The sequence below is a fragment of the Macaca fascicularis genome, chromosome 1 (assembly GCF_037993035.2).
Source record: "Macaca fascicularis isolate 582-1 chromosome 1, T2T-MFA8v1.1".
Lineage (NCBI taxonomy): Eukaryota > Metazoa > Chordata > Mammalia > Primates > Cercopithecidae > Macaca > Macaca fascicularis.
Genome location: NC_088375.1, coordinates 98102594 through 98114624, shown reverse-complemented (window position 1 = coordinate 98114624; position 12031 = coordinate 98102594).

Sequence of the window (12031 nt, the reverse complement as noted above, 5' to 3'; positions counted from 1 at the left end):
TATGGTGAAAATATCTTCAGATAGAAAATGGAGAGAAGCTTTCCGAGGAGCTGATTTGTAACACGTGCATTCCTCTCCCAGTGTTATACCTTTCTTCTCATGGAGGATTGTGGAATCACTTTTCGAGAAAAAGCTACCAAAGGACATTCATCATACGGAAGGATATGTTGAAAAAGGAAATATCCTCAGAAAAAATCTAGAAAGAAGCTTTCTGTGAAACTGTTCTGTGATAGATATGCTCATTCATCTCACATAGATAAAGCTTTCTTTATATTACGAAGCTTGGAAACTCTGTCGTGGAAAGATCCACGAAGGGACATTCGGGAGCACATTCAGGTCTATGGTGAAAAAGGAAACATCTTCAGATGTAAACTGGAAATAAGTTTTCTATGATTCTGCTTTTTGCTATGTTTATTCATCTCACGTAGATAAAGCTTTCTTTACATTACACAGGGTGGAAACTCCGTCATGGACCGATCCGTGAAGGGACATTCGGGAGCAAATTCAGGACTATGGGGAAAAAGGAAATATCTTCAGGTAAAAACCAGAGAGAAGCTTTCTGAGAAACTGCTTTGTGATATGTGCATCCCACTCAGGGAGTTATAACTCTTTTCTCATAAGACAGTGTTTGAACACTGTTCCTGTAAAACCAAAAAAGTGATACTTCCTAGCGCATTGAAGACTACGATGAAAAGCGAAATATCCTGAAATAAAACCCATAAAGAGGCGTTCCAAGAAACTGCTCTCTGATATGTACGTTCATTTCACAGAGTTAAAGCTTACTCTGCATTGCCCAGTTTGGAAACTCTGGCTTTGAGGAACCTGTGAGGGGACATTAAGTAGCGCCTGGTGGCCTGTGGTGAGCAAGGAAATAACACATTGAAAACTGGAGAGAAGCTTTCTGAGCAACTGCTTTGTGATGTGTACAATCCACTCAGGGGTTATACCTCTTTTCTCACAAGGCAGTGTTTGAACAGTGTTTGTGTAAAACTGAAAAAGCGATATTTCTGAGCGTGTTGAAGACTATGGCGAAAAGTGAAATATCCTCAAATAAAACACAGAAAGAAGAGTTCCAAGAAACTGCTTTCTGATATGTGCATTCAGTTCACAGAGGTAAAGTTACTCTACATTTGCTGTTTGGAAATCTGCAAAAGGGTATTAAGTGGCGCCCAGAGGCCTGTGGTGGGCGAGGAAACATCTTCCGATGAAAACTGGAGAGAAGCTTTATGAGCAACTGCTTTGTGACGTGTGTATTCATCTCATAGAGTTAAACCATCCTTTAGATTGAGCAGATTGAAATCACTGTCTGTGGAATCTGAGGAAGGACCTTTGGGAACGCTCTTTAGAATATTGAGAAAGAAATAACATCAGATAAAAACCAGAAGGAAGCTTTCTGTGAAACTTCTGAGTGTGAATTCCTCTCACTCAGTTAAGCTTCTCTTTTCATTGAGCAGTTTTCCAACACTGTTTATGCTTAACGTGCAAAGGGATGTTCAGGAGCACTTTGAGGTTTACAGTGAAAAAGGAAATATGTTCAGATAGAAACTGGAAGTGAAGCTTTCCTAGGAAATGCTTTGTGGCATGTGCATTCAATTGACATTGTTATACCTCTCTTCTCATACAGCATGGGTGAAGCCCTTTTGGAGAAAATGCTACCAAGGGATATTTTGGAGAATATTGACGCCAAAGGAGAAAATGAAATAGCCTCATACAAAAACTGGAAAAAAGCTTTGTGTGAAACTGTTTCGTGCTATATGTATTCATCTCACATATATAAAGCTTTCTTTTAATTACACAGCTTGGAAACTCCATCAAGGACAGATCCGTGAAAAGATATTCGGGATCACATTCAGTCATATGGTTAAAAAGGAAGTATTGTCAGATAAAAACTGGAAAGAAGCTTTCTGAGAAACTGCTTGATGATGTGTGCATTCCACTCAGGGAGTTATACCTCTTTTCTCATAAAGCAGTGTTTGAACACTGTTCCTGTAAAACCGAAAAAGTGATATTTAGGATCACATTGAAGACTATGGTGAAAGGGAAATATTCTCAAATAAAACTCATAAAGAAGCGTTCCAAGAAACTGCTTTCTGTTTTCTGCATTCGTTTCACAGAGTTAAAGCTTACTCCGCATGGCCCAGTTTGGAAACTCTGTCTTTAAGGAATCTGCATAGGGATATTAAGTGGCGCCCAGAGGCCTGTGGTGAGCCAGGAAATGTCTTATGATGAAAACTGGAGAGAAGTTTTCTGAGCAAGTGCTTTGTGATGTATGTATTCATCTCTTAGAGTTAAATCATTCTTTTGATTGAGCAGTTTGAAATCAATGTTTCTGTGGAACCTGAGAAAGGACATTTGGGAATGCTCTTTAGAATATGCTGAAAAAGAAATAGCCTCAGATAAAAACCAGAAGGAAGCTTTCTGTGAAACTGCTCTGTGTCGTGTGAATTCAACTTGAACAGTTAAGCTTCTCTTTTCTTTGAGCAGTATTCTAACACTGTTTTTGTTTAGTCTGCAAAGGAACATTCGGGAGCGCATTGAGGCTTATGGTGAAATCGAAAACACCTTCAGATAGAAACTGGAGAGAAGCTTTCTGAGGAGTTGCTTTGTGACGTGTGCATTCCACTCACAGAGTTATACCTTTTATTCCATAGAGGATTGGGGAATCCCTTTTGGAAGAAAAGCTACCAGGGGACATTCGGGAGTATATGGACAGCTATGGTGAAAAGGAAATATCCTCAGAAAAAAATTGGAAAGTTCTCTGTGAAACTGCTCTGTGATATGTGTATTCAATCCGCATAGATAAAGCTTTCTTTACATTACACCACTTGCAAACTATCATGAAGGGATATAAGTGCGCCTGGAAGCCTGTGGTGAGCAAGTAAATGTCTTCTGATGAAAACTGGAGAAATGCTTTCTGAGCAACTGCTTTGCGATGTGTGTATTCATCTCATAGAGTTGAATCATTCTTTGGATTGAGCAGCTTGAAATCACTCTTTCTGTGAGTTCTGAGGAAGGACATTTGGGAACGATCTTTAGAATATGTAGAAAGAAATATCCTCAGATAAAAACCAGAAGGAACACTTTCTGTGAAACTGCTATGTGTCATGTCAATTCCTCTCACTCAGTTGAGCTTCTCTTTTCATTGAGAAGTTCTCTAACACTGTTTATGTTTAGCGTGAGAAGGGATATTCAAGAGTGCTTTGAGGCTTATGGTGAAAAAGGAAATATGTTTAGATAGAAACTGGAGAGAAGGTTTCCAAGGAACTGCTTTGTGACGTGTGCATTCCACTCACAGTGTTATACTTCTCCTCTCATACTGCATTGGGGGAACCCTTTAGGATTAAAAGGTACCAAGGGATATTCGGGGGCATATTGATGCCTATGGTGAAAAGGGAAATAGCCTCAAACAAAAACTGGAAAGAAGCTTTCTGTGAAACTGCTCTGTGATATGTGTATTCATCTCACATAGAAAAGGCTTTCTTTACATTACACAGCTTGGAAACTCTGTCATGGACGGATCCGTGAAGGGACATTTGGGAGCACATTCAGTACTATGGTGAAAAAAGAAATATCTTCAGATAAAAACTAGAAAGAAGAATCTGCTTTTTGCTATGTTTATTCATCTCACAAGGATATAGCTTTCTTTACATTTCAGGTTGGAAACTCTGTCATAGATGGATCCAGGAAGGGACTTTCGGGAGCAAATTCAGGACTATGGTGAGAAAGGAAATATCTTCAGATAAAAACTGGAGAGAAGGTTTCTGAGAAACTGCTTTATGATGTGTACATTCCACTCAGGGAGTTTTACCTCTTTCCTCAAAAGGCAGGGTTTGAACACAGTTCCTGTAAAACCGAAAAATTGATATTTCCGAGCGCTTTGAGGACTATGGTGAAAAGTGAACTATCCTCAAATAAAACCAAGAAAGAAGTGTTCCAGGAAACTGCTCTCTGATATGTGCATTCACTTCACAGAGTTAAAGCTTACTCTACATTGCCCAGTTTGGAAACTCTGTCTCTGAGGAATCTGCGAAGGGATATTATGTTGCACCTGAAGGCCTGTGGTGAGCAAGGAAATGTCTTCTGTTGAAAACCGGAGAGAAGGTTTCTGAGCAACTGCTTTGTGAAGTGTGTATTCATCTAATAGAGTTAAACCATTCTTTGGATTGAGCAGTTTGATATCACTGTTTCTGTGGAATCTGAGGAAGGATATTTGGGAATGCTCTTTAGAATATGGAGAAGAAATATCCTCAGCTAAAAACCAGAAGGAAGCTTTCTGTGAAACAGCTATGTGTCGTGTGAATTCCTCTCGCTCAGTCATGCTTCTCTTTTCATTGAGCAGTTTTCTAACACTGTTTATGTTTAGTGTGTGAAGGAATATTTAGGAACACTTTGAGGCTTACGGTGAAAAAGGAAATATGTTCAGATAGATACTGTAGAGAAGCTTTGCAAGGAACTGCTTTGTGACGTGTGCATTCCACTCACAGTGTTATACCTCTCTTCTCATACAGGATTGGGGAAACCCTTTTGGAGAAAAAGGTACAAAAGGATACTCGGGAGCATATTGACGCCTATGGTGAAAAGGGAAATAGCCTCAGACAAAACCTGGAAAGAAGCTTTCTGTGAAAGTGGTCTGTGCTATGTGTATTCATCTCACATAGATAAAGCTTTCTTTACATTACGCAGCTTTAAAACTCTGTCATGGAGGGATCCGTGAAGGGACATTCGGGAGCACACTCAGGACTATGGTGAAAAAGGAAATATCTTCAGACAAAAACTGCAAAGAAGCTTTCTGTGAAACTGCTCTGTGATATGTATATTCATATAACATATATAAAGCTTACTTTACATTACACAGCCTGGAAACACTGTCATGTACGGTTCCGCAAAGGGATATTAGGGATCACATTCAGGCCTATGATGAAAAAGTAAATATCTTCAGATAAAACTTGAGGGAAGCTTTCTGAGACAGTGCTTTGTAATGTGTGCCTTCCACTCAGGGAGTTATGCCTCTTTTTTCGTAAGGCAGTGTTTGAACACTCTTCCTGTAAAACTGAAAAAGCGATATTTCAGAGCGCATTGAAGAGTATGGCAAAAAGTGAGATGTCCTCAAATAAATCCCAGAAAGAAGCATTCCAAGAAACTGCTCTCTGATATGTGCATTTATTTCATAGAGTGAACCTTACTCTACTTTGCCCAGTTTGGAAACTCTGTCTTTGAGGAATCTGTGAAGGAATATTTAGTGCCGCCCGGAGGCCTTTTGTGAGCAAGGAAATGACTTCCAATGAAAACTGGAGAGAAGCTTTCTAAGTAACTGCTTTGTGATGTGTGAATTCATATCATAGAGTTAAACCATTCCTTGGATTGAGCAGTTTGAAATCACTGTTTCTGTGGAATCTGAGGAAGGACATTTGGGAACGATCTTTAGAATATGGAGAAAGAAATATCCTCAGATAAAAACCAGAAGGAAGCTTTAAATGAAACTGCTATGTGTCATGTGAATTCCTGTCACTCAGGTAAGCTTCTCTTTTCATTGAGCAGTTTTCTAACACTGTTTACGTTAATCTGCGAAGTGATATTCAGGAGCACTTTGAGGCTTACAGTGAAAAAGGAAATATGTTCAGATAGAAACTGGAGAGATGCCTTCCGAGGAACTGCTTTATGCTGTGTGCATTCCACTCACAGTATTATACCTCTCTTCTCACAGAGCATCAGGGAAACTCTTTTGGAGAAAAAGGTACCAAGGAATATTTGGGAGCACATTGACGCCTATGATGAAAAGTGAAATAGCCTCAGACAACAACTGGAAAGAAGCTTTCTGTGAAACTGCTCTGTGATATGTGTATTCATCTCATATAGATAAAGCTTTCTTTACATTACACAGCTTGGAAACTATGTCAGGGACGGATCCATGATGGGACATTCAGGAGCACATTCAGGACTTTGGTGAAAAAGGAATTATCTTCAGATAAAAACTGGAAATTAGTTTTGTGTGAATCTGTTTTTGTTATGTTTATTCTTCTCACTTAGATGAAGCTTTCTTTATATTACGCAGCTTGGAAACTCTGTCATGGACGGATCCACGAAGGGCATTCGGGAGCACAAGCAGGACTATGGTGAAAAGGGAAATATCTTCAGATAAAAACTGGAAAGAAGTTTATGGGAATCGGCTTTTGCTATGTTTATTCATCTCACATTGATAAAGCTTTCTTTACATTACACAGCCTGGAAACTCTGTCATGGATGGATCCGCAAAGGGATATTCAGGATCACATTCAGGCCTATGGTAAAAAAGGAAATATCTTCAGATAAAAACTGGAGAGAAGCTTCCTGAGAAACTGGTTTGTGATGTGTGCATTTTACTCAGGGAGTTATGCCTCTTTTCTCATAAGGCAGTGTTTGAACACTGTTCCTGTAAAACTGGAAAATTGATATTTCGGAGCACATTGAAGACTATGGCAAAAAGTGAAATATTCTCAAATAAAACCCAGAAAGAAGCATTCCAAGAAGCTGCTCTCTGATATGTGCATATATGCATTCATTTCACAGAGTTAAAACATACTTTATGTTGCCCAGTTTGGAAACTCTGTCCCTGAGGAATCTGCGAATGGTTATTAAGTGGCACCCAGATACATGAGGTGAGCAAGGAAATGTCTTCCGATGAAAACTGGAGAGAAGCTTTCTGAGCAAATTCTTTGTGATGTATGTATTCATCTCATATAGGTAAACCATTCTTTGGATTGAGTAGTTTGAAATCACTGTCCTGTGGAATCTGAGGAAGCACATTTGGGAACGCTCTTTAGAATATGGAGAAAAAAATAACATCAGATAAAAACCAGAAGGAAGCTTTCTGTGAAACTGCTATGTGTCGTGTGAATTCCTCTCACTCAGTTAAACTTCTCTTTTCATTGAACTGTTTTCTAACACTGTTTCTGTTTAACGTGTGAAGGGATATTCAGGAACACTTTGAGGCTTATGGTGTAAAAGGAAATATGTTCAGATAGAAACTGGAGAGAAGCTTTCCGAGGAACTGATTTGTGATGTGTGCATTCCACTCACAGTGTTTCACCTCTCTTCGCATACAGCATCGGGGAAACCCTTTTGGATAAAAAGCTATCAAAGGACATCGGGGGCATATTAACACCTATGGTTAAAAGTGAAGTAGCCTCAGACAAAAAGTGGAAAGATGCTTTCTAAGAAACTGTTCTATGATATGTGTATTCATCTCACAGAGATAAAGCTTTTGTACATTACACAGCTTGGAAACTCTGTCATGGATGGATCCGTGAATGGACATTAGGGAGCACATTCAGGACTATGGTGAAAAAGGAAATATCTTCAGATAAAACCGGAAGGAAACTTTCTGTGAATCTGTTTTTTGCTATGTTTATTCATCTCACATAGATAAAGCTTTCTTTACATTACGTAGATTGGAAACTCTGTCATGGATGTATCCGTGAGGTGATATGCGGTATCACATTCAAGCTTATTTTGAAAAAGAAAATATCTTCAGATAAAAACTGAAGAGAAGCTTTCTGAGAAACTGCTTTGTGATGTGTGCATTGCACTCAGGGAGTTATACCTCTTTTCTGATAAGGCAGTGTTAGAACACTGTTCCTGTAAAACCAAAAAAGTGATATTTCGGAGCGCATTGAAAACTATGGCAAAAATTGAATTATCCTGAAAGAAATTCAGAAGGAAGCGTTCCAAGAAACTGCTTTCTGATATGTGCATTCACCTCACAGAGATAAAGATTACTCTACATTGCCCAATTTGGAAACTCTGTCTTTGAGGAATATGTGAAGGGATATTAAGCGGCGCCCGGAGGCCTGTGGTGAACAAAGAAATGTCTCGATGAAAACTGGAGAGTAGCATTCTGAGCAACCGCTTTGTGATTTGTGTGTTCATCTCATAGAGTCAAATCATTCTTTGGATTAAGCAGTTTGAAATCATTGTTTCTCTGTAATCTGAGAGAGGATATTTGGGAACGCTCTTTAGAATATGCTAAAAAAGAAATACCCTCTGATAAAAGCCAGAAGAAAGCTTTCTGTGAAACTGCTCTATGTCATGTGAATTCCACTCACACAGTTCAGCTTCTCTTTTCATTGAGAGTATTGCAACACTGTTTATATTTAGCGTGCAAAGGGATATTCGGGAGCGTTATGAGGCTTACAATGAAAATGGAAATATCAGACGAGATCGGGTTTGATCATGGGGGGCTGAGGTGGGAGGGATTGCATTGGGAGTTATACCTGATGTAAATGACGAGTTGATGGGTGCTGACGAGTTCATGGGTGCAGCACGCCAACGTGGCACAAGTTTACATATGTAACAAATCTGCACGTTATGCACACGTACCCTAGAACTTAAAGTATAATAATAATAATAATAAAAAGAAAATGGAAATATCTTCAGATAAAAACTGGAGATATGCTTTCCGAGGAACTACTTTGTGACGTGTGCATTCCACTCACAGTGTTATACATTTCTCTTCATAGAGTACTGGGGAATCCCTTTTGGAGGAAAAGCTACCAAGGGACATTTGGGAGTATATGGACGGCTATCATGAAAAAGAAAATATCCTCAGAGAAATATTTGAAAGAAGATTTCTGTGAAATGGCTTTGTGATAGATATATTTATTCATCTCACATAGATAAAACTTTGTTTATAGTACACAGTTTGTAACCTACGTCATGGACGGATCCGCGAAGGGACATTCGGGAGCACTTACAGGCCTATGGTGAAAAAGAAAATATCTTCAGATAGAAACTGGAGAGAAGCTTTCTCAGAAACTGCTTTGTGATGTGTGCATTCCACTCAGGGAGTTGTGCCTCTTTTCTCATAAGGCAGTGTTTGAACGTGGTTCCTGTAAAGCTGAAAATGTGAAATTTCAGAGTGCATTGAAAACGATGGTGAGAAGTGAAATATCCTCAAATATAACACAGAAAGAAGCGTTCCAAGAAACTGCTCTCTATATGTGCATTCATTTCACAGAGTTAAAGCTTTCTCTATGTTGTCCAGTGTGGAAACTCTGTCCTTGAGGAATCTGCGAAGGGATATTAAGTGGTGCCCAGAGGCCTGTGGTGAGCAAGGAAATGCCTTCCGATGTAAACTGGACAGAAACTTTTTGAGCAACTGCTTTGTGATGTCTGTATTCATCTCATAGAGTTAAAGCCCTTTATGGATTGAGCAGTTTGAAATCACTGTTTCTGTGGAATCTGAGGGGGGACATTTGGGAATGCTCTTTAGAATATACTAAAAAAGTGATACCCTCAGAAAAAAACCAGAAGGATGCTTTCTTTGAAACTGCTCTGTGTCATGTGAATTCCACTCACACAGTTCAGCCTCACCTTTCATTGAACAGCATTCTAACACTGTTTTTGTTTTGTCTGCGAAGGGGTATTCCGGAGCGCTTTGAGGATTATGGTGAAAACGGAAATATCTTCAGATAGAAACTGTAGAGAATCCTTCTGAGGAGAAGCTTTGTGACATGTGCATTCCACTCACAGAGTTTCACCTTTCTCCTCATGGAGGGCTGGGGAATCCTTTTTGGAGAAAAAGCTACCAAGGGACATTTGGGAATATATGGATGGCTATGGGGAAAAAAGAAATATCATCAGACAAAAATTGGAAAGAAGCTTTCTGTGAAACTGCTTTGTGATAGATATGATTATTCATCTCACATAAATAAAACTTTCTTTATATTACTTAATTTGGAAACTCTGTCATGGAAGGATCCGCAAAAGGACTTTTGGGAGCAAATTCAGGCCTATGGTGAAAAAGGGTGTATCTTCAGATGAAAACTGGAGAGAAGGTTTCTGAGAAACTGCTTTATGATGTGGGCATTCCACTCAGGGAGTTTTACCTCTTTTCTCATAAGGCAGTGTTTGAACACTGTTCCTGCAAAATCAAAAAGTGCTATTTCGGAGCACATTGAAGTCTCTGGCGAAAAGTCAAATATCCTCAAATAAAACGCAGAAAGAAGTGTTCCAAGAAACTGCTTTCTGATAGGTGCATTCATTTCACAGAGATAAAGCTTACTCTACATTGCCCAGTTTGGAAACTCTGTCTTTGAGGAATTTAGGAAGGGATATTAAGTGGCGCCCAGAGGCCTGTGGTGAGCAAAGAAATTTCTTTGGATGAAAACTGGAGAGAAGCTTTCTGAGCAACTGCTTTGTGATGTGTGTATTCATATCATAGAGTTAAACCATTCTTTGGAATGAGCAGTTTGAAATCACTGTTTCTGTGGAATCTGAGGAAGGACTTTTGGGAACACTCTTCAGAATATGGAATAAGAAATATCCTCAGATAAAAACCAAAATGAACCTTTCTGAGAAACTGCTATGTGTCACGTGAATTCCACTCATTCAGTTGAGCTTCTCTTTTCATTGAGCAGTTTTCTAACACTGTTTATGCTTACCATGGGAAGGGATATTTGGGAGCCCTTTGAGGTTTATGGTGAAAAAGGAAATATGTTCAGATAGAAACTGGATGTGAAGTTTTCCGAGGAACTGCTTTATGACATGTGCATTCCACTGACAGTGTTATACCTCTCTTCTCATACAGCATTGGTGAAACTCTTTCGGAGAAAACGCTACCAAGGGATATTCAGGAGAATATTGATGCCAATGGTGAAAAGGGAAACAGCCTCAGACAAAAACTGGAAAAAAACTGTGTGAAACTGCTCTGTGCTATATGTATTCATCTCACATATGTAAAGTTTTCTTTTAATTACACAGCTTGGAAATTCCTTTCAAGGACGGATCCACAAAGGGATATTCGGGATCACATGCAGTCATATGGTTAAAAAGGAAATATCGTCAGATGAAAACTGGAGAGAAGGTTTCTGAGAAACTGTTTGCTGATGTGTGCATTCCACTCAGGGAGTTATACCTCTTTTCTCATAAGGCAGTGTTTAAACACTGTTCCTGTAAAACTGAAAAAGTGATATTTAGGATTGCATTGAAGACCATGGCAAAAAGGGAAATATCCTCAAATAAAACCCAGAAAGAAGCGTTCCAAGAAACTGCTCTGTGTTTTGTGTATTCGTTTCACAGAGTTAAGTTTACTGTACATGGCCCAATTTGGAAACTCTTGTCTTTGAGGAATCTGCAAGGGGATATTAATTGCCGCCCAGAGGCCTGTGGTGAGGAAGGAAATGTCTTCCGATGAAAACCGGAGAGAAGTTTTCTGAGCAAGTGCTTTGTGATGTGTGTATTCATCTCACGGAGTTAAACTATTCTTTGGATTGAGCAGTTTGAAATGACTGCTTCTTTGGAATCTGAGGTAAGACATTTGGGAATGCTCTTTAGAATATGCAGAAAGAAATATCCTCAGATAAAAACCAGAAGAAAGTTTTTTGTCAAACTGCTATGTGTCCTGTGAATTCCTCTCACTCAGTTAAGCTTCTCTTTACATTGAGCAATTTTCTAACACTGTTTATGTTTAGCATGTGAAGGGATATTTGGGAGCGCTTTGAGGCTTACGGTGAAAAAGGAAATATGTTCAGATAGAAACTGGAGAGAAGCTTTCGGATTAACTGCTTTGTGACGTGTGCATTCCACTCACGGTGTCATACCTCTCTCCTTATACAGCGTTGGGGAAACCGTTTTGGAGAAAAAGGTTCCAAGGGATATTCGTGAGCATATTCAGGATTATTTTGGAAAGGGACATTTTGAAAAGGATTATTTTGAAAAGGATTATTTTGAAAAGGATTATTTTGGAAAGAGCCTCAGACAAAAACTGGAAAGAAGATTTCTGTGGAACTGCTCTGTGCTATGTCTACTCATTTCACATAGGTAAATCTTTCTTTACATTATGAAGCTTGGAAACTCTGTCATGGACGGATGCATGATAGGACATTTGGGAGCACATTCAGTACTATAGTGAAAAAGGAAATATCTTCAGATAAAAACTGGAAAGAAGTTTCTATGAATGTGCTTTTTGCTATGTTTATTCATCTGACCTAGATAAAGCTTTCTTTACATTACGCAGCTTGGAAACTATATCATTAGCGGATCCACTATGCAGCTT